The sequence below is a fragment of the Hibiscus syriacus genome, unplaced genomic scaffold, assembly GCF_006381635.1.
Source record: "Hibiscus syriacus cultivar Baekdansim isolate YM2019G1 unplaced genomic scaffold, ASM638163v2 tig00110745_pilon, whole genome shotgun sequence".
NCBI lineage: Eukaryota > Viridiplantae > Streptophyta > Magnoliopsida > Malvales > Malvaceae > Hibiscus > Hibiscus syriacus.
Window position 1 is genome coordinate 1,820,712 of NW_024062847.1, and position 27,425 is coordinate 1,848,136.

General features: G+C 34.9%; 1 pseudogene; it reads right to left on the reverse strand.

Moving 5' to 3' along the window:
* Window positions 1–1,380: 1,380 nt before the first annotated feature.
* On the reverse strand, window positions 1,381–26,001 carry LOC120139417 (annotated as a pseudogene).
* Window positions 26,002–27,425: the final 1,424 nt, after the last annotated feature.

The following is a 27,425-nucleotide window of genomic DNA, read 5'->3' on the forward strand; positions in this document are numbered from 1 at the left end:
TTTTAGAGGGTGACCTATAGAGATCTGTAGGGAGATTTTTCTACCGACCTGATGGAGTTACCTTTGGAAGAGTTTGATTTGATTCTTGATATAGATTGGTTGAACAAACATCGAGTCAATCTCGATTGTGAGACCAAGAGAGTTGTTCTAAAGACCCTAAATAACCGAAAGATTATAAAGATCAGGGAACGTCGTGGATTTCTGACAAATATTGTGTCTACTTTGGTAGTTGAGAAGATGATCAGGAAGGGATCTGAGGCGTTTCTTGCTTATATTTTGGACACTAGGAGTTCTAGATCTGATATTGAAGGCATCTGGTTTGTCAAGGAATTTCTCGATGTTTTTCTTGAAGAGTTGCCTAGATTACCACCGGATAGAGAAGTTGAGTTTGAGATTGAAGTCTATTCTGGTTCCACCCCAATTTCAATGGCTCCTTACCGTATAGCCCCAAAAGATCTTAGGGAACTGAAGGTTCAACACCAGGAGTTGTTGGATAGAGGATTTATTCGACCCAGTGTATCACCGTGGGGGAGCCCCAGTTCTCTTTTTCAAGAAGAAAGATGGGACATTGAGACTCTGTATTGATTATCGGAAACTGAACAAGCTCACGGTTAATAAAAAATATCCTCTGCCCAGGATCGATGATCTGTTTGACCAATTTTGAGGGGCTTCCATCTTTTTGAAGATAGACTTGAGGTCTGGTTATTACCAACTAAAAGTGAAAGATCCTGATGTCCCGAATATTGTTTTTCGCTCGGTATGGACATTACGAGTTTTTAGTGATGTCATTCGGGTTAACTAATGTCCCTGTTGCTTTTATAGATCTAATACATCGGGTGTTTTGACCTTATTTAGACCAGTTTGTAGTTGTGTTCATCGATGACATACTGGTGTATTCTCAAACTGAAGCAGAACATGATGAGCATTTAAGGATTGTTCTGCAGACTCTAAGGGAGAATACGTTATATGCCAAGTTGAGCAAGTGTGAGTTCTGGCTCAGTGAAATGAAAGCAACCTAGGAACGTCTCTAAAATCCGTAGTTTCTTAAGCTTAGTTGGTTACTATCTTCGTTTCGTTGAGTGGTTCTCCATGATTGTTGTTCGTCTAGAGAAACTAATGAGGAAAGATGTTTCAATTGTATGGTCTGAGAAACAACAAGCTAGCTTTGAGAAACTGAAGACTGTTCTAACTCAAGCCCCAGTGCTGATTCAGCTTGAGTCTGGGAAAGATTTTTCTGTTTACAGTGATGCTTCTCACTCTGGATTAGGATGTGTTTTGATGCAAGATGGGAAGGTTTTCGCTTATGCGCCACATCAGTTAAAGCCGTATGAGCGTAACTATCCCACTCATGATCTGGAATTAGCTTCTGTGGTTTTTGCTTTAAAGATTTAGAGACACTACCTTTACGGAGAAAAGTCTATACCGATCATAAGAGTCTGAAGTATCTACTTACTCAGAAATAATTGAATTTAAGACAGCGTCGCTGGTTGGAGCTTCTAAAGGACTATGATTGGGAGATAGAGTATCATTCAGGAAAGGCAAATGTGGTGGCTGACACCTTGAGCCGTAAGGCAATATTAGATCTTATAGCCTAATTCGCCAACTTGAGTTTATTTGATGATAATAGTCTGTTAGCAGAGTTTCAAGTTAAACCCACTTTGGTCGAGGAGATTAAGGTCAAACAGGTCATTGATAGCTCATTGTTTCCCATTATTGAACAAGTTAAGCAGGGATTGAGTTCAGAGTACACTTTGGATCAGGATGGTATTTTGTGCTTTCACGGGCGTTACTGCGTCCCTAAAGATGATGAGTTGAGACAAGTTATTCTTCAGGAGGCTCATAGTAGTCCTTATGCTATACATCGTGGCGGGGACAAAATACAATAATCTCAAAGAGCGCTACTTTTGGACTGGTATGAAGAAGAATATTTCAGATTTTATGGCGAGGTGTTTGACTCGTCACCAGGTTAAGGCAGAGCACCAGCATATGTCTGGATTGTTACAGTTAATTAAGATTCCTGAGTGGAAATGTGAGCGCATTACGATGGACTTCGTTACTGGTCTTCCTTTGACTCTTTCCAAAAAAGGATTCTGTTTGGGTGATTGTTGATTGACTCACCAAGTCAGCTCACTTTATCCCTTTTCGGGTTAATTATTCTCTGGACAAACTGGCTAGATTGTACATTTCTAAGATCATTAGACTTCATTGTGTTCCATTGTCTATCATATATGACCGCGATCCGAGGTTCACTTCCAGGTTCTGGAAGGCTTTGCAGGAGGCTCTAGGTACTCGTTTGAATTTTAGTACAACTTTTCATCCACAAACTGATGGTCAGTCTGAGCGAGTTATTCAGGTGTTGGAGGATATATTACGGGGTTGTGTGATTGACTTCCATGGTAGTTGGGAAGATTTCTTGTCATTAGCCGAGTTTGCTTATAATAATAGTTACCAGGCAAGTATTCGTATGGCACCGTACGAGGCTTTGTATGGACGTAGATGTTGTACTCCTATATGTTGGACATAGTTGTATGATAGAAAAACTTTGGGTCCAGACTTGGTTCGAGAGACTGAAGATACTGTTAGATTGATCCATGATCGCCTAAGAGAGGCATTTGATAAGCAGAAATCATACGCATATCAGCTACAGAAGGATATCGAGTTTGAGGTTGGGGATCAGGTTTTTCTCAAGGTATCTCCATGGAAGAAAGTATTGAGATTTGGATGTAAGGGTAAGATGAGTCCGAGATTTATTGGGTCGTATCGTATTATGAAGAAAGTTGGACCTGTTTTTTATCAGCTTCAGTTGTATCCCCAGCTAAGTCGTATTCATGATGTTTTTCATGTATCTATGTTAAGGCGATACCGTCCAGATCCAGGTCACATCATTCAGGTTGAGGAGGTAGAGTTGAGACCTGATTTGTCATATGAGGAGGATCCTGTTCAGATTTTAGAAAGGGATGAGCGAGTTCTTCGGAATAGGCGTATTCCAATGGTCAAAGTTCAATGGAGTAACCATGGCCCCTCAGAAGCTACTTGGGAGACATTGGAGTCAATGGAGGCACTGAATCACCAAGGGATATTTATAGGTAACAGTGATGACATCCTATTATGTTCCAAAATTTCTAGTTAGCATGTATACGAGCAAGAAATATTTGGAAATTTATAAATATGGTTAGTAATTAATATAATTAATAGTATCAATAAATATTTTGATATTAAACTATGTTTTAAATATTAATTGATTGGATTTTAATCAGACAATTATAGACAATTTTATTTATTATATAAAACAGAGCAGAATTATTTGTTATTGCCTGAAATTGGATTTGAAATAGAAATCAAAATTTTATCTTGATTTTCTCTGATTACTTATTTTATAATAAAGGTTAAGAATTGGCAATATTTTTAAAAAAAATTTACCCAATTTAGGTTACAAAATGTTTTGAATAATTAGTGTGACATCTTTAACTCGTATCACTACACGTATACGAGTTAAGAGTGTTACATATTAGTAGGATAATTGCTCTTTGAATATGTCAATCTAAAAATGTATTTGTTATCTTTTTAACTTTGAATATTAAATATAATTATATACTTTTTTATTTTTCAAATTAATTTAATATTTATTTAATTTAAATAATAAAAGGAGTGTATATTTGTTTAATATTTTAAATTTTAAAAGATATTATTGTCTGTTTAAATTTAGATATTAAAATATGTTTATTTGGAGTAAAACTCTAAGTTTTAATATTTTAAATTTAAAAGATATTATTATCTGTTTAAATTTAAATATTAAAAGATGTTTTGTAATACCCTAAATTTTGGCTGGTGACTAATAATGTAAGTTTTAGAAGTTTAGTTGCTAAAATATAAACTTTGTAAAAGTCTAGGGATCAAAAATATAATATTGAAAAGTTATATATTTTAGTACATAAATGAACAATTTGGCCTAAAATAAAACTTTCGTGGTAATCAGATTTTCGGTACGAGATATGTGTTAAAAGTTATAAAGTGATAAAGTCTGTATAAAAATTGGATAATCAGATAGAACCATAATTTTACAAAAATTTGAAGGATAATGGATAAGGGTTGAAAATGTTATTTCCATGTTTTAGATTTGAGAAATTTAGCACAAATTAGTGTAATGTTTCATATTTGGTCGAATAGTGGAAAATTTAGTGACTAAAATGTAATTTTTGAAAATTGCATGGCTAAAGTTGAAAGTCAAAACTAAGTTGATTCATCTTTGACTATGAAATATTTTAATGGAAGATATGGAAATGGCATATTGTAAATATCAAGTTTGATTAATGGTATTTTGGGGATTTCTCAAGAATTGAATTTTAAATTCAATTAAATTAGATTTAATCCCAAGTGTATTAGTTGTTAAATAATAGAATAATCAAGAAATTAAACCAATTTTTCAGCTATTCATCTACCTAGTTCAAAACCTCCATTGCCACTAAGGTAAGGTTTTATTTTTTTTGATTTTTTGAAGCTACATACTTGATTTTTGGATTAAGTTATTAGATAGAGAATTAATCTACATTAAATTCTCTATCATTTGGTATAAGAAATTCATGTAAAGCATGATTGGATGTTGATATTTGTTGATTAGGGTTTATGAAGGGTTTATGGATTTTGAAGATTTAATGGAAGATTATTATGTTTTTATGTTGGAGATTAATTCTAAGGCTTGTGTGATGATTCAAACTAAGTGTAAAGCCTTGTATTGAATTCGATCATGCTTAGGGTTTTAGGAGATTGGTTAATTTTGATTTAATTTGATATTATGATTGTTGATATTGCATGAATTTGATAATAGGAGGTTGAATTGATGCTTGAAAATGAATGAAGTTTTTGTCTTAGTGCATTAATTAGGATCGACCATTCTATGTGACTTGGAGATCAATTTGGATCCTTGAGATATTAAAAGGTCTTGTTTGCAAGTTATGAGAGTTGTGGGGCTTAAATGTATAAATGTGCAATTTGATGTACTTAATGTTGATTTTTAATAAGCATATGTTGGAATTTTAAGTTGGAAAATTAGTTGGAACCAAATTACAATTTTATTAAATTGTAATGGTGGAATTCAAAATTTCCCAAAACTTTAGGGATTTGTTTATGATTTTGCAAAGGTGTTAGTACTGTTATGAACAGGAAATTTCAATGCTGGAAATATTTTTGATATGCTGATTTTTGAGTTTAATTATTGAGTTGGGAGCAAATTACAAGTTTATATGCTTAGGTGTTGAAATCAAAAGTTTAAGAAAGTTTAGGTTGAAATTGCAATGTTTTGAATGTTGAGGTATTAGTTTAAGTTTTTTGTTAAAGAACTGGAAATTTAGTAATTAATGTGCAATGATCATAATGATGAAGGATCATTAGGAATTTAATGGAAAAGTTGGGGTGAATTCTAAAAGAATTACAATTAGTGGCTTGATTGTGTAATTGGCAAAAGATGAAGGATTAAGAAGAAAAATAAATATTTAAGGATTTGAATAGCAATTTGAGAAGTTTGAAGTTATATTGGAGATATAGTTTAGTTTGATATCGATTAAGTATCGAATTTATTTTTATAGAATTTTATAAAATTAAAGTTAGCTTATGTTAGTATGATACTAACATGTAGTTTAAATACTTTGTGTTATTATGTGATATTGTCAATCACGATAAATCTAGCAATCCGAAATATCTGAGAGGGAAAGACCAAGCGTGTGATTAGGAGTATTGTATAAAAAGTTTGATAGTGAGGCAAAAGTGAGTGCAATTTATTTAATTAATTATTCTGATTGAATACGACTTGTGATAAGTAAACCTCGTACTATTTTAAAAGTTTGATTTATGTCTTATTTATGGATTATTTCCATAATATCTTTTATAAAATTTTATGAGTGATTTAGGGTATGAACTACACAAGTTATAATTTTTATGACAATGAAATAAAAATGATTCTGTTTTTTGAAATGTTGGTTATTAAATGACTATGATACGAACTAAAGCCCATTGTATGTTGCATTGAGAGTCATTGGTACAATTGGCATGCCATGAGGTGGAGTGAGTATGATTATGATTTGGTACATTCTTATGTATTATGTATAGTACCGTTGGTACGATTGATATGATTGTACTTGGAGTGCAAAGAGTGACTCTAATAATAGCACTGAAGTGCTTATTGCACACACTAATTTGATTGGCGTACCTTGCATTCTCTTAAATATACTTTAGGATGAAAATGGAATATGAACGTTCTTAAATATGTTTGAATGAAAATAAATGTTAAATGATTACTCTGTCTATTATTGCTTATTATGATTTTTGAGAAAATTATAAGTTGATTCTTTTCAAGTTATGACGAAGAAATAGCTTGAGCTAATTGGTTTCAACGTTTTAAAATTTTATATGGTTTGTCATTCTGTCATTTCTTTTAAGATCTCCTTAGAGTTGTAGCATAAAAGACTTGAACACACGTCCAAGAATGTATTACTCTCATCTCATAAAAATTCTAATGTTCTTTTTCAATCTAATACTAGTCAATTTGATGTTTCTCCTTATAAGGCATGTCTATTCGGTAAGTATCACAAACTGCCATTTAAAGCCTCTTCTACTGTTTACAATCAACCTCTAGCTCTTCTTGTTGCTGATGTGTGGGGATTCGACTCCTTTGTTTTCTAATGGTTTTAGATATTATGTGGCTTTTACTGACGCTTATTCTAGGTACAGGTGGATTTATTTTTTAAAACAAAAACTGAAGTAATAAATGCTTTTATTCAGTTTCACAAGCATGTATCAAGACAATAGGGTGTGAAACTTAAAATGCTTCAATCTCATGAGGTGGTGAGTTTATTGGTTTGCAGTCGTATCTCAAGGATGAAGTTATTATATATCAGATGTCTGCCCACACACATCTGAGCAGAATGGTATTGTTGAAAGGAAACATCACCAAATTGTTTAAGTAGGCTTGTCTATGATGGCTGAAACTAGCATGCCTTTGTTGTTTTGGAACGATGCTTTTATCAATGCAACGTTTCTTATCAACAGGCTTCCTACATCTGCCCTCTCATGTACGTCTCCTTATGAGAAACTGTTTTTAAGAGTTCTGATTATAGCTCCATACATGTTTTTGGGTGTTTGTGTTATTCTTTTCTTCGTCCATTTAACAAAAATAAACTATAATTTAGGCCATCAACTTGTGTTTATCTAGGATATTGCCCTGTTCACAAAGGCTATAGATGCCTTGATTCTAGTGGTAGAGTATACATTTCCAAACATGTTTGGTTCGATGAACATGTGTTTTCGTATATTGTGTCTCAGCCATCCCAATCCTTTGTTCCTACTGTCACGTGTACTAAAACTTCATAAAGGGAAAAATCTGCTTTAGTCTTTAGCAATAAAAATAATTCCCTCTGCACCTTGAGTCCATTTCATAATTTGTCTGTTTTGAGTATTAGAGGTCGGGAGCTATGTTAATATGCTTCATCATCATCTCATATTTCATCTAAGTCAATGTCTTTCATCACCACCAACTCATATTCCATCTACACTTCAATCACTTTCATCACCATAATCTCATACTCCATCTCCAATTCAATCACTTTCATCATCACAAACTCATAATCCTCTACTGCAATCACTTCAATCACAATTATCTTATAATCCATCTTCACTTCAATTACCACCGTCTCATATTCCATCTCCACTTCAATCACTACCATCTCATATTACATCTCCACTTCAATCACTACCATCTCAAACTCCATCTCCACTTCAGTCACTTCAATCCCCCCATCTCATACTCTATTTGCCCTTCAATCAATTCCATCTCCACTATCTCATGTTCCATAACCACCACCACCGCCCATTTCTTCTTCATCTCCACCTGTTATTGTTCTGAATAACCATCTCATGATCACTCGAAGTAAATTTGGCATCTTTAAACCAAAAACCTTCTTGTTGAAAGAGATACTCAAGAACCTGTTAATGTTTTTTAGGCTTTGCAACATCTAGCCTAGAAGGAGGTTGTTTATGCCGTATGATGCCTTGATGAAGAATGGAACATTGAACCTTGAGTTGTTTCCTCCTACTTACAGACCAATTGGTTGCAAATGGTTATTTTGTGTGAAAAAGAAAACTTGATGGTATTGTTGACAAGTTCAAGGTCAGGCTTGTTGTTAAAGGGTATTCTTAACGAATAAGGAGCGATTTTCTCAAAACCTTCATCCCTGTTCTTTATATCACCACTATTATGATTGTCCTAGTCGCTACAGTTTTGAAGAAGTGGCATATGAGGCAAATTGACATCAATAATGCATTCCTTAATGGAAGGCTGACTGAGGAGATTTATGTGTCATCCTCTAGGCTTTGAAAATTTTGGTTCCAATGGAGAAGAGGTCCTCTACAGTCTTAAAACGGCTTTACATGGCTTACGATATGCTCTAAGGGCATGAGTTGATACCTTAATGGAAGGCTGACTGAGGAGATTTTTGTGGCTTTAAGAATAGATCCTTCTTTTTTTTATTTGTGGTTTAGAGAATATAAAGGTCATGTTGATGATATATATGTTGATGATATAGTAATCACTGCGCCTAAGATGAATGAAGTGGATGTTATATTGCAACAAGTCAATTCCAGGTTGTCTTAAAGATTTAGTTCAGGTTGGTTATTTTCTTGGAATGAAGGCTCAATGCTGGTAGCTTGATGCTTAACAAATATATATATATATATATATATCACTGATATGTTAGACAAAGCAGGGTTGAATAATATAACACCTACTCCAACACCAATGGTTACAGCTCCCAAACTTCAAGCTGATGTTGGACAACCTTTTGTTGATATAAACATGTATAGAAGTATTGTTGGTGGTATTCAGAATGTTTTCCATACTCATCCAGATGTAGCATATGCATCAAACAAGATTAGCCAGTACATGAATAATCCTTGTGACACTTACTGGAAAGTTATGAAATGGATTTTAAGGTACTTAAGTGGCACATTGTACTACGGGTTAAAGTTCGAAGCTGTTGGACCTTTTAATTTCGTCTGCTATGTTGATGCTAACTGGACTGCCTCAGTTGAGAAAGGACGCTTTACAACTGGGTATTATGTTTATCTCGGGCGAAACTTAATTGTCTGGAGCTCAAAGAAACAAAGTGTATCTAGGTCGACTTTAGAGGCTGAATATAGAAGCTTGAAAAATGTTATATCAGAAATGATTTGGGTGGAGCAAAGTACTAGGTGAAATTGGTGAACTAGTAGATGGAAAGCCCACTGTGTGGAGTGATACAACCTCTACTGTGTCCATAGCAGGAAATCCAACGCTTCATTCTCGAATTGAACATGTTGATATCGATATGCACTTTGTTAGAGAAAGAGTGCTTGCTGATCAGTTGCTGGTCAACTATGTTCCTTCAATAGAACAAATTGTTGACATCCTCACGAAACCTATCACACTGGTAATGTTTAAAGGGGTGAGACACAAACTTGGAGTTGTTTCTTTTGAAGAAGTTGGAGTACTGATGGACTAAAAAAAAAAGAGAAAGCAGAAGAAGCAAGCAAAAGAATATTAGAAATATATATCTTGTATTAACTTGAGTTAGTTATATCTAACCGGGCTGAGTTTGTTAAGCCGTTTCTATTGTTGGGCTATTTCTGTTTTTGGGTTGTAAATACTAATGGTGTGTTAAGCCCAGGATACTTTTGGATTCCATAATATTTCATGTTTTAGTAATCTCTTGTTCGCTTTTATATTTTCCTATTTCACGTCTTCATTATCTCCGGTCATCGTCAATAAGGTCACTGGAATTCTATCATTCCCAAGTTGTCCAAAAACAAGAGTAACATCAAGAGGAAACATAAGGAGAGAGGCAAATCAGTTCGGAAAACAAAAAATAGTTCGTTTAGCATGTAATAAAAATCAACAATTGAATCAAAATGTACAACAGGTGAAAGTTGTCCCAAACTTGGAAAATGCATGGAGGTTGTGCTGTGCTCATGAACAAGAGGGGAAACAAGAAAAACAAGAGAACCATCTTCTGTGACCTCCATTTTGGGTTGTTTTAAGGGTCGGAGACTTTGGTGTTTCCGCCTTTGGAGTTTCAAGTGATCGTTGTGGCTTTAGTGTCTCTGGTGGTGGTGTGTTTTGTTCAGTTGTTGTACCATTATTGCTGCACGGCTGCGACCACGATTGTTTTCTGTTATTCGTACTCTTCTTCATTGTATCGTTTTTATCTGCTACTTCCGTCAATCTCCATCACAAGCAAAATCATAAGTTAATTACACAAACTGAAATCTCTGATTGATTTCACCACACAATGCTAACCGAATCATGTAATTTACTTGAAAAACTATTTTTATAATATCATTCGTTAATTAAATCAAGAGTAGTACACAAATTGTCTCCCGACTTTAAGACGTTGCTTTGTTTTGTTGAGTTTCATGACTGTTAAAAGTTATAAAAATGATAATTTGACTATAAGGTTTTGTTTTGTTGAGTCCCCGACTATTAAATATTACAAAATGGTCGCTCGACTATTCATACATTCCAGACTCATCATTTTCTGTTAAAATATTGACGACGGTATCAGCTGGATGTTAACTAGGTGACTGTGATATGATAAAGTCTGATCCCAAAATCTCAAACAAGTATCATATCTCAGTTAGTCTGTTAACGTCCAGCTCAGATGATCTTTAATTTTTAACTGGAAAGGACGCTACAAAGCAATGCCCTATACTCAGAGGGCTATTTTGTAATTTTTAATAGTTAAGAGACTAAACAAAATAACACATCTATAATCGGAATACCATTTGTGTACTTTATCATTAAAATAATTAAATGTATCAATTATTCCAGTAAGAATGATAATTTAAGGCAGGGAAACGAAATATTAAATTAAGTAGAGGGACTAAAACTATATATTTAAAGCGCAAAGACCGAATTGAGATTAGCGAATGCTCACATAGGGAAAGCGAAAGATTTGGCACTGGCATCGGAAAGTTGAGACATGCTACGCCCAAGATTTGTTTCCTCAACAATATTGTTGATGTGCTGAGATTCTTTCTCCCTCAATACCTCCAACATCGTTTCGGCCGCTGCTGCATTAAAACTTCCACAGTCATCTTCCTCCCCACTTTTCATGCCATATTGGGTCGACTTCGGGGTCGCCGACGGGACCAAAAAGTCGAAAAGTGGACTCGACATCATGGGGGAATCAAGTTCCCCAGGTGTATACATCAAACTCGATTCGTTGAAACTCATGTTCCCCAAGTGAATGCTGAACAACGATTCGTTCGAAGCGGTACTCCATTCCGCCTGTGAAGTCGTGCTCGTTGGAGCAAAGACGTGAGCGGGGATTCTGTTCGGAATCACGGGAGGAGAGTCGGTTGCATCCCATGACGATGATGATGGATGAGATACTTGATTATCTTCATATGCAGTTCGGTTTGATTCCATGACTGAGATTTTCTTTATTTATACACCATCTCAAGGCCCACGAATTCATGCTGTATCAAATAATTTATGAACAAAATCGGACTTCCCATATGCAAAATGCATTTCTTTTAACATGACACCCTATGCTATTTCAAAGAATTCATATTTGACATTTTTATAATACGATATTTCTTTAATTTTTTTTAAAGAAAACTTGAAAGAAATTTCATTCCATGAATCTTTATATGAATTAAAGCTTATTAAGAAAAAAATCGTATAAAGCAATTATCAAACCAAATCAAATTAAATAAATCAAATAATAAAAATGAAAAGAAATAAAAAATGAGAAATTTGGATTAAAATGTAAAGAATACAAACCTTGAATAAGAGAACTTTTGATGCATACACTAAACATGTAATTTGTCTTTGATTTTCGTATTTGAAACCAACAAAACAAAGAAAGAAACATGAAACCAACAAAACAAAGAAAAAGAAAGCAGCTGGAAAACAAGATAGGTCAGAAGTTTCAGACAGACAGAGATGAAAGAGAAGGAATGTTTGGATGAGAGAGAAGGAGAGAGAGAAGGAGAGAGAGAAGGAGAGAGGTAAAGGATATGGAATGAGACACAAATTTTAAGGCTAAGCCATATTTACATCTGTTATCTATAGTACAAAAATAACAAACTGTTTTTAACGACCTTACGCGTCATGTCTTAACTAATTAATCCTTGAAACAATTATGTTGTGTTAATGAAAACTATCTTTATCGGTTTCAAAAAAAAAAATCTATATGTTAATCAGTGGTGTCATGGATTTAGCCTAATATAACTTCAGTTGAAAAAGATTCATTTTTTATATTCTTTAGGATAAATTATAATTTAGTCATAAAAGAATTCATTACACTTCCATTACAATCATTTAAAGAAGTTGTTATTTTAATTACTTCATTGTATAATTCTTAACTGTCGTTCATGTGACATTTGACCAAAATAAAACAATTTTTTGACCCATTGTCGCAACTGGCCTTTCGTGGAGGAAAGGTCGATTAGTTACGATTATAGGGTTTCTTTGAAAAGATTTTGAGAAATGATGGGAGTCGCATTCACCAATAATTTTTAAGGTGAGATTTGAACACCTAAAATAGAATAGGTTTAATAAAATATTTTCATTTTACTAAAAAAACCAAGTTTTGATATGCGAAATCAGAAATCAGGTTCGAGAGTTAGTTACGCGCGAGGAAGAATTAGCATCCCACAGTGCCCAAAATTAGTACCTAGTCGATTACCCTATATTTTAAAATTGGAAATTTTGAGTTCCAAGTTTTATTTAATTTAAAATCCATTATGTATGCAAATTTTGAAAATGATGTTGATCAACCAAGACCAATAACGACCACCCCTGGTACAAACGGAAGTTGCGTTACCAATTCCAATAAAATGAACATTTACTTAATAATTTAAAAAAATGTGAAGTGAAATTTGAAAAGAATATCGATTTACTTCGTGGACTAATACTGGTTATCCCTAGGAAAAAGCGAAAGATACACTATCAATTCCATAATAAATTATCATTGCCTTGTTTTGAAATCAAGTTATGCAATCAAATAATCAATTATAAAGCCTAATTATACTAAGCGGGTTAATTAAGGATTCCCTCTAACTAGAGTGTCAAATTATGAATTTTAAAGGACCTAGAAGTTAAACTTAAAATGTAGGCTCTAATTATTAGTCCTAATCGATTTTAATAAATTATGGAATCGAATAATTAAAATGGAACCTCAACCATAAATACGAGGACCAAATAAAAATTCTCCAAATTTTAGGGACTAAATTAAAATTAAGCCTAAAATGGAGGCTCTAATATTAATCTTAACTAATTTAAAAAATTATGGAATCGAATGACTAAAATGGAACCTCAGGCAAAATCATGGACCAAATTAGAAATTCTCCTAAATTAAAGGGATAAAGTAAAATTAAGCCTAAAATGGAGGCTTTAATATTAACCTTAACCAATTTTAACCAATTATTGAATCGAATAACTAAAATGGGATTTCGGCAAAACCAAGGACCAAATTAGAAATTCTATAAAATTAAAGGGCTAATGTGAAATTAAATATAAAATGGAGCCTCTAATATTAATCCTAACCAATTTTAACCCACTATTGAATCAAATAACTAAAATAGAACCTCTAGCAAAAGCGAGGACCAAATTAGAAATTCTCCTCAATTAAAGGATTAAAGTGAAATTAAGCCTAAAATGGAGGCTCTAATATTAATCCTAACTAATTTTAACCAATTATTGAATCGATTAACTAAAATGGAACCTCAATCAAAAGTGAAGACCATATTAGAAGTTATCCTAATTAAAAAGTTGAGGGACTAAATTTAAAGGGCAAAACCTAAATGCTAATTGACCAAATTATGGACTAAATTAGAAATGATCTAAACTACAAAGCTGAAATTAAAATCATGAAATAAGGGACTAAAATGAAAGGAAACATAATATAAGGTTTGAATTAAAAATGTAGAAAATCAAATGATGAAATTTAAAGGACTAGAATGTAAATGCTAGAAATTTAAAAGGAATAAATTAAAATAACCGAAAATGAAGGAAAAACGTAAATAACAAAAATTTAACAATTGAATAAAATTACAAGGTTAATGGTCAATTTTTAATATTTATCCAGACAATAAAAATATGGGTCGTACGCCACAAGACCATAAATTAATTCAAATATTTTTTAGGTTAGTGGTTAGTAAATTAGAAACTAAAAAGGTAGTAATAAAATTAGAGGTTAGTAAGTTAGAAATTAATAAATTAGAGTTTTATTCGACGCAATAATGCAAGTCCTATCTCGTAACGGATCACCACAAGGTTGTATAGAATGTTTATTGGTAATAATAATTAAAGAAAATAGTGACCATATTGAAATATACACATAAAACTGAAACAAATCTGAAAATAAAAAATGAAAAAAATAGGGATTAAATTGAAAAAATACGTGTAAAGTTTAAGGTCCTAAAGAGGATTAGCCCCTGATTCATCCCAATAAATGTCAATATTTTTTGTTTATATTATTTGTACGAGAAAATAACCTCAGTGACCAAAAATGCCTTATAATATACGATTTTAACCAACTTTTTTTGGATTTGCCAAAATGACCAACTAAATCGCAATGCGATCGATAATTCGCAACGCGATCTCCGGTATCGCAAATCAGTTTCCAGATTCGCAACGCGATTCTGACTATCGCATTGCGATTTCCCTAATTCGCGTTGCGATTTTCCTAATTCGCAATGCGAATACGTAAATCGCAACGCGAATTTGGAAAATCGCAATGCGATTACGTAAATCGCAATGCGAATACGTAAATTGCAATGCGATTACGTAAATTGCAATCCGAATCTGTAAATCGCAATGCGAATCTGTAAATCGCAACGAGATTCTGACTATCGCAATACTGAATTTCAAATTCGCAACTCGATTTCTGAATTCGCAACAGGTTTTAATTTTGCAACACAAATGTTTTGGGTATATAACTACGCAGCAGCAGCAACTCATAACCTAAATCCCTAAATCGCAACTCATTCCATCTCCATCTATCACTCTCTCCGGCGACATCCGTTCCTATATCCAACGACATCCTTCCCCATCCGGCAACAGGTTTTAGTTTCGCAGCTCGTTTGTTTAATAAATTAATTTACAATAATGAAATCATCTAATGTTGATCATGTTTGGATAGATTTGTGTTTTGGAGGGTCATGGGAGAATGTTCATGGTGTTTTACAATATATGCCTTTACCCATAAATCTTCAACTAAAACTGTCATTAAAAAATTTAACTTATGAAACTCTAATGTTACGTGTTGCAAATAAATTGAATTTAGAGCCCCTAAGTGGATTTAGGCTATCTTATCAGAGAAATGGTAAAGTTTATTTGTTAACCGACAATGAAGATGTTGAACGATTCATTGCTTACATTAGTGTTTCAAGTGATGATGTTACATTGTATGTTGTTGAACCTAGAAGTAGTGAAGTTGGGTAAGTAGCGGGTAGTAATCAACTAAGTTTTTCAACCCAGTTTATGGTGCTCAAAATTTAATGGTTCCACCACAATTTCATCACCAAGCAAATATTGTTTCACCACATTTCCAATACCAAACACATCTCAAAACCCACAACCTTTCCCTAATCCAAATCCCAATCAACTTTCAGCACCAAATTCTGGTTTTCGTATTGACCAGTTAGACGATGATGAGCCAACAAAAAATTGTGAGTACCAGTAGTTTCGAAATTGATCTTGGTCAATACCCGGACTTTGATCTTGGTCAATACTCAGATTTTGATGATTTTCAGAAGAAGAAACAGACCCTGCGTGTAATGATTTGATATTGGTCAATACCCGAATTTTGATGATGAAACAGCCGTTGCCGAGGAAGATGTTGTGATGATAATGAGGAGGAAGTTACGACTGTAAATGAACATGTGAACATCCATTCTGTAATTCATATACACTGAATAAGAAGAAGAAGAAGAAGAAGAAATCCCAAAGAAAAGTCCCCGAGAAAATGCCACGAGAGTATAACTGGAATATGCCAGAATTACTTCAGATACCAGAAGAAGAGTTGGTAAAGATAGCATTGATTGTTACACAAAAATTATTCGTATCAAGAAAGATGATTGTTTTGATACAAATGAAGTCTTGAAGATAGCTTTGTATACGAAATGTGGAAGATGGCTATCAACTAAAGTTAACAAATCAAGCAAGATCGTTTCGAAACAAGGTGTATGATTGACAAAAACTGTATGTGGCGTATGATTGCAAAGAGGATAAAGATTGTGAAATGTTTCAAGTTAGGACTTTTATTGATAAACATACATTCAAGAACCCAAGTTTTTTCCTCACCATAGACAGGCAAACAAAAAGGTGTTGGGTGGTTTTCTGGCTGAGTTAATGTTTTTGAATGGTAGGGTATATCGGGGACATGAAATTATGACTGACATGAATGCTCGGTTCAAGATTAGTATCTCATATTCTCAAGCTTGGAGAGCCAAATGTTATGCCTTGGAATTGTTGAGGGGGTCGCCAGAAGCATCGTTTGCCCAACTGTCGGCTTATTGTCACAATTTAAAGCTAAAAAATCTGGGTCGGTAACTCATATCAAACAGATAGAGATTGACGCTTTGAGTTACTTTATCGCCATTGGTGCTGGTTAGTAAATCAATATAATTTTGTGACTCATTTTTGTTAGTTACATGCATTTCACATTTAAATGATTATATTTCTTGTGTATATGATTTTGTAGATTCGTTCGTTTATTAATTGCATGCGCCCAGTTATTATAGTTGACGGAGCACATTTAAAAGGTCGATACCTTGGAGTAAACTTATTAGCAGTAGCCATGGAGCTAACAATGGGATACTGCCAATAGCTTACGGGGTTGGCAAATCTGAAACCTCTGATTATGGACATGGTTTATGGGGCATCTTAGGGATTGCATAGGTCCTATTAGCAATCTGACAATCATATCCGATAGGGAAAACTCAATTGACAACGCTGTTAGAAGGTGTTTCCCATATACTTTTCATGGACTTTGTGGTGTTCATTTGTATAGAAATCTAAAATCAAGGTCTGCTGGTATAAAAAATCACAAATGGATATACTGGAAGGCTGTAAAATCTTATCGGGAAGTGGATTTTAATAAGATAAACTGTTTAAGACGTTTTGCCTCAGTGTGCTCAAACACTAGAAGATGTCGTGTTTGAAAGATGGTCAATAGTACATCAACTTGGAGCAAGATATGGTTTCATGACGTCTAATAGTGCAGAATCAATCAACGCTCTAAGTCATCATTCCTGGAAATTACCCATTACTATGTTAATGGAGTTTTTTCGAGCCTCTATTCAACAGTGGTACTACAAGAAAAGAAACCATGCAGGTATTATTTCTTTAAATTCGTAACTTATCATATATTTTACTAAGTATTATTTATTTAAATTTACAGGAACATTGGAACATCGTGTTACACCATGGACAGAAAAAAAGATAACGAAACGTGTTGTGAAGTCAACGTCATGGAGAGTTGAACCATGTTCAAACACTTTGTTTGAAGTACTGGATAATAACTTAAATGGGCTTGTCGATCTAAATGCAAAGACGTGTAGTTGTATGAAATGGAAACATCTGGTTATCCGTGTGGCCATGTTATAAAGTTTCTCTTCATCTAAACCAAGATGATTCAAGCGCATACGCTATGGAATGCTACACTACAGAAGTATATCGACAGACTTATGGCGAGATTGTCTACCCTATTCCACATCCTTCTGAGTGGGATATACCAGATGACTTACAAACAGTTTTGCCACCAGCCATGGACAGAAGACTACCTGGCGACCAAAAAGTCACGATCGTATACCGTCTAAGGGTGAAGAGAAGAAAGATCGACATGTAGTCGTGCAAGGAAAGTGGTCATACAAGGTTGACATGTGGATCACCAGTGCCATCACAATTATCTTTTCCTCTACCAAAATATAGATCCTCATCAAAATCCCAATCACAACCGGATTCACCTTTTGGGACTGTTAACTTAGGTGATTTTTAAATGCAAACGTTGTATTATGTGTATATTATGTGTGAACTTTTAACATTTTCAGTTAGGCATGTATTAGTAACTTGAGTTTGAACATTGCTATGATATGTTCAGTTGTTATCACTTATTAGACATTCATTTGACTATCGCAACGCGCGAATATGACTATCGCAACACGGAAATGACTATCGCAATGCGGAATTGACTATCGCAACGTGGAAATGACTATCACAACACGGAAATGACTATCGCAACGAGAGAATCGCAATGCGAAATGAAAATCGCAACGCGAAATCGCGTTGCGAATTTTCGCGCGATTCGTTGCGATTTTCATTTTCGCATTGCGATTCACTCGTTGCGATTTTCATTTCGCATTGCGATTCTCTCGTTGCGATAGTCATTTCCGCGTTGCGATAGTCTGTTTTGAATTCAACATAATGCAAATTGAAATCAACAAATCAACTATTTCATTTCAATCAATTAAACAAGCACAAATATTATGTACACATCAATTAAACAAATCAACATTTACAAATCATCTTTTACAAATTAATTAAACAATCAAAAAATAATAATGAAATCAACTTTTGCACCCATACATCCATTTCACGCAGCTCACTTCAGGATTAACCTGCAGAAACCAAACATTGAATCAACAACACTTTCTACACATCTAAAACCTACAAACAACAAATTATTGAATTCTAGATACTTAACCAAACATTTTCAAACCAAAAAGAGTAAATATGTTTAACAACACTTGCATTTGACTTACAAATTGTTTATGGACACTTTCATAACGCGGATGCAGGTAGGAGGTAGAAAATGTGTACTTCTATCTCTATCGGTGGGAGGTAGAAAATGTGTACTTCCTGTCGTCAAACGCTCCAAGCACATGCATACGAGAGGACCACAATCCCCTCTGGCTTCCTTCATTTGTTGTGGCGCGGTCTCATCTCTGATAACTATAACATTGAACTTCTTTGGCTTCTTGTTTCCAGACTTAGTCCAATAATCAATTGCATCCAAGAATTTAGCCAAATGAGCTCCATCCCTTAATCATATCTCTCAAATCAGACAATGATATGTAATTTATCATGCTTCATACTATTGTCTTTAGGGATGGAGCTGAAGCTCGACGAGAAGCCAATGTGTACGGTCCAAAACAGGGATAAACACCTGCATCGAAATGTAATAATTCAAATTGCGCACTTATTTATGAACACCTTTAAATATTTAAACAAATATACTAACCTTATCGACCTCCCACCATGCAGGATAAAGTTTAGCTTGTCCATTAGCCAACACATATGATTCCTGTCATTGATTCTTCAAGTGAACTACGTGAAAAGACGTCGGCATAATTGTATATCGCGTTTTTTAATATTTTTCTTCAATTTCCTTACAATTAGAAGACGTGTCACCCATGCATCAATATGCTGTTTTAAAAAAAAGACATATTAGTGAATTACATAAATTTTAAAAAAATTAATCAAACTGAAATATAAGAAATATAAGACTTACCCCCCATCGAAATAGCCGTTGTCTTCAACCCCTAATAATACACCGCACCAAGACCGTTCAATCAATAAATGCATATCATCGTTGAGTTTGTATATGTCAGCGTAACACCCTTGGCTCCACTCATGATAAAAATCAACTGCGGTCTTAGCCCAAAGGTATTATAGAATTGTTTCCGGTAGTTGTTTCCTCTCCACTCATCTGCCGGAATGGTACTGGCCGGTAACTTATACGAAAGCCAACAATCATCCATCATGTCAGCACGTGAGGGGCTTCTCAATAATTCGATATATTACGTCGTTTGAATCGGTCTCTAGAATGTTGGGAGGGACCTCTTCAACGATGACAGTGGCCTCTTGAACGGTGGGAGGGGACTCTTGAGGGATGATAGGGGCCTCTTGAACGATAGGGGAGGCCTCTTGAACGATGACAGGTGAGTCGAGCTTTTTCTTACTGATTCTTCGCACTATTAGGGTGAACGGAGATGTAATGGCATGTGTACGCCGTCTGATGCGTGAACTCCGTCTTGCAAAAAAAAAACCCGACGTAGAGCATCCACCTTAACGGGCCGCTAAAAATAAATTAATACATAAATCAGTAAATAAACAGACATGATATTAAACAGTGAGAACAAAGACAAATATATTTCAAACTTGCACGGTATTCACCCAAGTCATTATTATATCATTGTTCACAAAATGCATCAGTAACATTCCAGAAGTAAGCACTTATATAAACATTTAAAGGACAACATATAGGTTTAGTGCAGGTTCAATGACAACAAAGAGTAGTAGTTTATTCTTGAAACTTAAATTTTCAACACTGTGAAGTTAGTATTTGTCTTTTGGTTGAAGTAATGCAATTCATTCAAGTTTCAATTTGCAGAAGAAGAATAGAATCTGAAACTTAAAATCGCAACGCGAAAATGACTATCGCAATGCGAATTTGACTATCGCAACGAGAGAATCGCAATACGATTTTCATTTCGCATTGCGATTCTTTCGTTGTGATAGTCAAATTCGCATTGCGATAGTCATTTTCGCATTACGATTCTCTCGTTGCGATAGTCATTTTCGCATTGCGATAATAAACTATTCTTCTTCTGCAAATTGAAACTTGAATGGATTGCATTACTTCAACCAAAAGACAACCAAAAACAAATACTAACTTCACAGGGTTAAAGAATAAACAGTTAAATAGTATTGGCAGCAACCGAATGAATTTACTAAGCAATCTAAGTGAAATTACGAGTAAATTTATCATCAAGTTAAATATGAAAAATATTAAACTTACCTCGTTGCATAGAGTATGAACCTCGTTCTGCAACGATGCTACAATCTCACGTAGAGCTACTACCTCACCACGTAAAGTAGACACCTCAACATGCCATGCACCATTATCATCGCGTAAAGTACCTACCTCCTCACGCAAGGCATTGACCTCATTACGTAACTCCCCTAACTCATCCCGTGGAGGTAGAGGTAGAGAACAGGGAGATAAACATCGTGGCATCTTTGCCGGTCGCCTATCATGAGGTGATGGTGGAGAAGAGGCTCGATGATATGACAGAATAGGTGATGACTCTCGTTGTGGAGGTGTATATTCGGGTCGATCAGGTGATGGCTCTGGGTGAGGTGATGGCTCTCGAAGTGGTGGCTGCTCATCATCCGTGCCATAAAAAAAAAGCTTACTAGCTTGCCACCAATCAGTGGCAAGCTCAGCTTCCATGGGTGTCAGCCTCTGTAATGGAGTGTTGGCCTCCTAACAATATAAAAGCTCAAACAAAGTTAAACGTGTACTAGTAATAGCTTGTTTATAAACATATGGTAGTATTTGTGTTAACTTACATTATTTATTGTAGTATACGGTAGTAAATCTTCCCATTGTTGCAAGGACCGTTTCCTCTTCCAAGAAATAGCCCTAGGAATATCATTAGAAGTTTTTAATGCATATGTCTGCATGGCGGGAAAGGTCTCAAATATCCAAATCTACAAACAATATAATAACAAACATTAGTAATTGTTAAAGAATTAATTATAATTTTGGAAACATTATATAAAAAGTATTACCTTAAAGACCCAAATAAAGCCTGACAAAGTGTATTTGGAACTATCGCCACGCAAACTTTTCCGATCATTAAAGGCAGACGACAACTTATTCCATGTAGCTCTCCATAGATACGAACCCCACGGAAACAGGTTCCATGCATTTAGGTCCTCTACCAATTTAATTAGATCATTAGGAATAGGTTGTCTGGCCTCTCTACCTAAAAAGCCGGCTTGCAAAAGTATTAGAAGGCATACTAGGACAACATCGACATCATCCATCCGAGTAAAACCATCTTTCTTATTCAATAATCTCGTCAAGTCTTCCACGTGTAAATTCGACTTCTTCGTTGACTGCTCAGGAAAAACCAGGGAAACCATGATAGGCGGGTAATGTCTAGTGTACCGATCTACATCATCGTGTCCGAAGCGTAGACCGGTGATTAAGCAAAACTCCTCCCGCCCAAAACACGTATACGCCGGTGGAAAATCAAACCATATCTCTTCATCACGACGTTGTATAGTCTCTGGTAGATCGCTAGTCATGGTTTGAAGAAACAGATGGGTCAACATAGCATCTCCACCTGGATGTTGTACTTTCAGCCATGGCCCAAAGCAAGTATCTTCAAATATTTTTCTTTGTGCAGGTGAAAGCTTCGACGCAATTGTTTTGGCCAGGCTTACTTTATTTCTTAAGGTCAATTGAGCCGAATAAAAGTTCTGCAAAAGCAATAAACATACCAATTTAGATATACCAAAAACTACACTGTGAAGATATGAACAATAAACATAAAGAGTAGTAGTTTATTCTTCAAACTTAAATTTGCAACACTGTGAATTTAGTATTTGTTTTTTGGTTGAAGTAATGCAATTCATTCAAGTTTCAATTTGCAGAAGAAGAATAGTTTCTGAAACTTTAAATCGCAACACGAAAATGAAAATTGCAACACGAAAATGACTATTGCAACGCGAATTTGACTATCGCAACGCAAGAATCGCAACGCGAAATGAAAATCGCATTGCGATTCTCTCGTTGCGATAGTCAAATTCGCATTGCGATAGTCATTTTCGCGTTGCGATTCACTCATTGCGATAGTCATTCTCGGTTTCAAATACTAAAATTGAAAGAAACTTGAATGGATTGCATTACTTCAACCAAAATACAAAACAAAGACAAATACTAACTTCACATGGTTAAAGACTAAACAGTTTAGCAGTATTGGAAGCAATCGAATGAATATAATAGCAATCTAAGTGAAATGGTTAATCTATTATTGAAAACACCAGTAAACTTATCATCAATTTCAATATGAAAAACCTAATAATAATGCAAAAATTTCAAAATAAAAATAATTAAAAAAACTAACCCTCGGTGGTTGATTTGGTTGATTTTCCATTTCTGACCGTGAATGATTTCGCCGGAGATGGAGACTGTTATCGTCGTGGGGACTGATTTCGTCGGAGATGGGGACAGATGTCGCCTTAGAGAGTGAGAGATGGAGATGAGATTGAGTTGTGATTTAGGGTTTTAGGTTATGAGTTGCGATTACGGGATATACTATGGACGGTTCAGTGTTCCGATATATTAATATATTCATGTTTGGAATTTGAAAAAAAAAATACGTGTTAATACGAATGGCGCTATGTAAATCGCATTGCGATAGTCAGATTCGCATTGCGATTTACGTATTTGCATTGCGATTTACGTATTCGTATTGCGATTTACGTAATCACATTGCGATTTTCCAAATTCGCGTTGCGATTTACGTATTCGCATTGCGAATTAGGAAAATCGCAACGCGAATTTGGGAAATCGCAATGCGATAGTCAGAATCGCGTTGCGAATCTAGAAACTGATTTGCGATACCGGAGATCGCGTTGCGAATTATCGATCGCATTGCGATTTAGTTGGTCATTTTGGCAAATCCAAAAAAAGTTGGTTAAAATCGTATATAAGGCATTTTTGGTCACTGAGTTATTTTCTCTTATTTGTACCCCTAACACAAGGAAAAAAAAGTTCATTTCTCTCAACTCTTTCCTTCTTCCTATGCTCGCCTGAGAACCCACAACCACCAACTAGACTCCAGCCACCGTATATCGGTGGCCATTTTTCTCTTTGACCACCACTAGCGATGATCAGGAAACTCAAATGGCGCCAAAGTAAACCCAAATGACACCTAAAGTTTTCGATTTACCTCCCCAAGCTCAGATCCGAGATTAAAATCACCTAAAAACCCCTAAACGCCCCCTAAAACCACCTTGAATCTTTGATTCTCCGAAATCCAACGACACTAAACGATGATTGTTCGTGCTATTTTCCCTGGAAGCCCTCTCTATTTTACCCTAATCTCTAAATTGAAGCCGCTCAACTAACATGCAAGCCCTAAACGCTAAAAGTTTCATCTGTACGACTCTTCTCAACGGCCTCAATTCCGGTGAGACCATGACAAACCAGGTAACTTACCATCCTTTCCTTTTTTTTTTTTTTTTTTGCTTCGAATTAACAGTCACACACAAAACGTAATATATAAAAATGAATAAAATTGTGAATGGGCCCAGCTTCCATTAGTAGGTCATTGTAGAATTTCATGCCAAAAAACATGCCCGTGTCATCTGCATAAGTTGAATAATTTTAGGTTTTCCAAAATCAAGAGATCCAAATAGTGTTTAATAAGGCACCAATGGAACTCACTTATGGCTTCGTAAGGAACCAATGGCTTGTAATCAAAGCTGAAAACTTGGGTCACGGAGTTGAGATTGGGATGCTGAGCAACAAGCGTCCACTGTGTGTAGTTCATATGGTAATTGAAATTGGTAATGGCGATCTTTACTCGCCAATAATCCTTGTAGTTGAGCTTCACATGCCAATGCACTCTTATTGGGCACATGTGATGCGTGCATTGCAACAATGGCGCATTGTCTTTCCTTGGTGTGTTGATTCCTGCCCTGCGTGACTGCTTGGAATCACTCCTGAAATATCCATGTCCAGTGACCAATCATTGAATTAAAGTGTAGATACCGCAAGTTGTATATGTAATTTGATGAGAGGTAGAATTATAAATACTTAAAAGATTGACCTAATATTCAGTCTATAGAAAGAGGTAGTGGTTCCCAAGAAATAAGTTAACTTGTATTACTCTTGTCCCCTCAGAGAGCTTTTATGACAATAGACAATATATTTTTGTAAGATCACAACGAAAGAAAGACTCAAGAATTTAGAACACCATTATATCCTCATTAGTTTTCATATTTATTATGATGGTTCTAACAGAATATATTTAATTACATACAAGAAACACATTTGTGTTACTTTGGGATAGAAAGTAAATGAGGGACTTAACGCAATTGTTTTTATTTTGGCAACCGCAAGCACATTTTGGACAAGGTGTGATAGTCTGATTATAGAAAGACGAGAACGAAACACAGCAGCTCGGGTTCTTTGAGGCAAGAAATTGTGAATAAGTGCATGTTACATTCCATGTCACTCTACACGATAAAAAACATTAGTTAATTTGATCAATTTCATAAAATCTGTATTCCCAAAGAACTAGAAAGTGAAATAATGCTTACTCAATGCCTGCGTTTTTCGCCGATGATCCGGTGATAAGTAGACTGTAGAAGGCACAATTTTAGCAGGGCCACAAGTGTAGGCTAGCCCCGGACCGAGCAAAGTGAAATTCGTCGGTAGCTTGACGGTTTTATTGGAAGTTCCGGACACTGACCTGAAAGGCGGAGACAGAACCTGCCGGATCTTGGCTCCAGGCGGAAACAACGCCGGCTTTACAACAATTGGCGAACTGCTGGTTGTAAGGAACTCCGGGCAGCAAATCAAGCACTACGGGCGTTCTCACAGTGAGGCACATTTCCTGCGAATTTGGAGCAGTCACCTTGCTCGGTTGTTTGAGCCCCAACCATGGACCATATCACTTCCTTCTTAGCCCATTGCCACCCCAGGGTCCAACCGGGGCTCACGATGCTACGGTACGTTTGGAAGTTGCTAATCGTCACAGCGCCTGATCAACCATTTATCAGATAAATAAACACTAACCATCATTAGGACAGAAAAATTAGTAGTTGTAGTAAAATAGACGTGAAACTCACCACATAGCCATCGGCTGTCCAAGAGACAACATCCCATTTTATTGTTATGTTTCCAGTTGGATCCAACGGATCATATGCAGCTAGGAAACCATTGAAATAGAATGAAATCAGAAAATAAATAAAAAATCTGAAATTTGAATATGATTTATTGAGAAAGAACTTTTACCAGCATTAGGAAGCATGGCAAGAAATACCAGAAGACAAGTTACGAACTTCATTTTTAGAAATGAGTAACTTAAAGATGTTTTGATGGATTGATCAAATACCATTTTCTTTTTCTTTTTTTCCTCCAAAAATTTGAGTGAAATCCCAAGTTCTTGGCAAGAACTCACATGAAACCGAGAAGGAGGGAAAATATATTGGTGGAGAATATTGCTTTGAAAATGGCTTACCAACTTGTTAATATTTCATGGGATATTTTCATCTTTATGAAAGTTCCCTCTCTTTAACGGTGAAGGGTTTTATTTATTTATTTATTATTCTTTGGTTTCTTTTTTAAGCAAAACCATGCCAAGGATTGTGGAGAAGCACTTTATGTTGGGGAATGAAGATATTTCAAAAGAATTTATCTACCGTCACTTAGTCTCAAAATTTCATTCTTGATTTCTCGACTTCTTGATTCAACATTTAGTATTTTAGGGTATTGTATTTGAGCCGAAATTAAATTTGATTTTGAGTTGAAATTTAAAGTTATAACGAATGTTGTTATCTTTAAAGATTGTAGGTTCGAGTAATTATGTTTGCAATATTTGTAATCACCCTATATTAATAAATTTTTTATTGAGTTTCACTTTTAAAGTTTTAAATTGGCATAAAAATCTAACAATTCGTGCTCATTCTATTAAATTCAATTATATAAAAAACAATTAATTATAATGTTCAACCTCAAATTCTAATCCGTATAAAAAAATTCAATACTAATTAACACACAAATAATTTATTTATATTTGTGAGCAATTAAAATTAAGCATTCATATCTTGGAATTTGACTCGCACTTTATCTTGAATTGCTCAAGCATGTGTTTCAATCACCAACACAAATTAGGTTTTCCTTATTTATTCTTGAAATGTTACTATCGGTTGCTTGTTGAGGTTAAAAGGGGTTATATATGGTTCAACCACATATGTCAAGCTGAATATAGAAAGATGCAAATGATATATCTCTCTCTATGAGCATGATATCTCAGCTTAATTTAAAGACAAATGCTTAAAAAAAATTAGACATACAAGGTGGTTGTGTCATGTATCCATCGATGTGCGTCCTCGGAAACCTCATATTGAACCATAAATGTGTAGGCCTGTTAAAATGGGAAAAAAATAAGACTATATGTTTTTATTGGGTAAATTACTCCTAAGGTCACAACACTATTGACTCAATTCTATTTGTCCATTGAATTAAAAGTTTTTCCGATTCTTTCACTAAATTTTATTTTGGTGCCAATCAAGTCACCTGTAGTTAAGTTTCTGTTAGTCACTAATGCAAATGTTGACGTGTAAGTTTTAAATTTTTTTTAATAACAAAATTAATCATCTTTACTTACGCATTGTATGAGTTTGGTTGTAACGTCCCAAAAATTTATTGAGAACTAAATTGGTAAATTAAAATATTTTAAAGACTAGTTCGGTAATTTCTATGAGCTATTGTATTTAATTAAAATTATGGTGTGAAGGATTAATTCCGTTTATGAAAGAATAAGGACTAAATTGAAAGAAATGAATTATACATATGTAGAGTAAT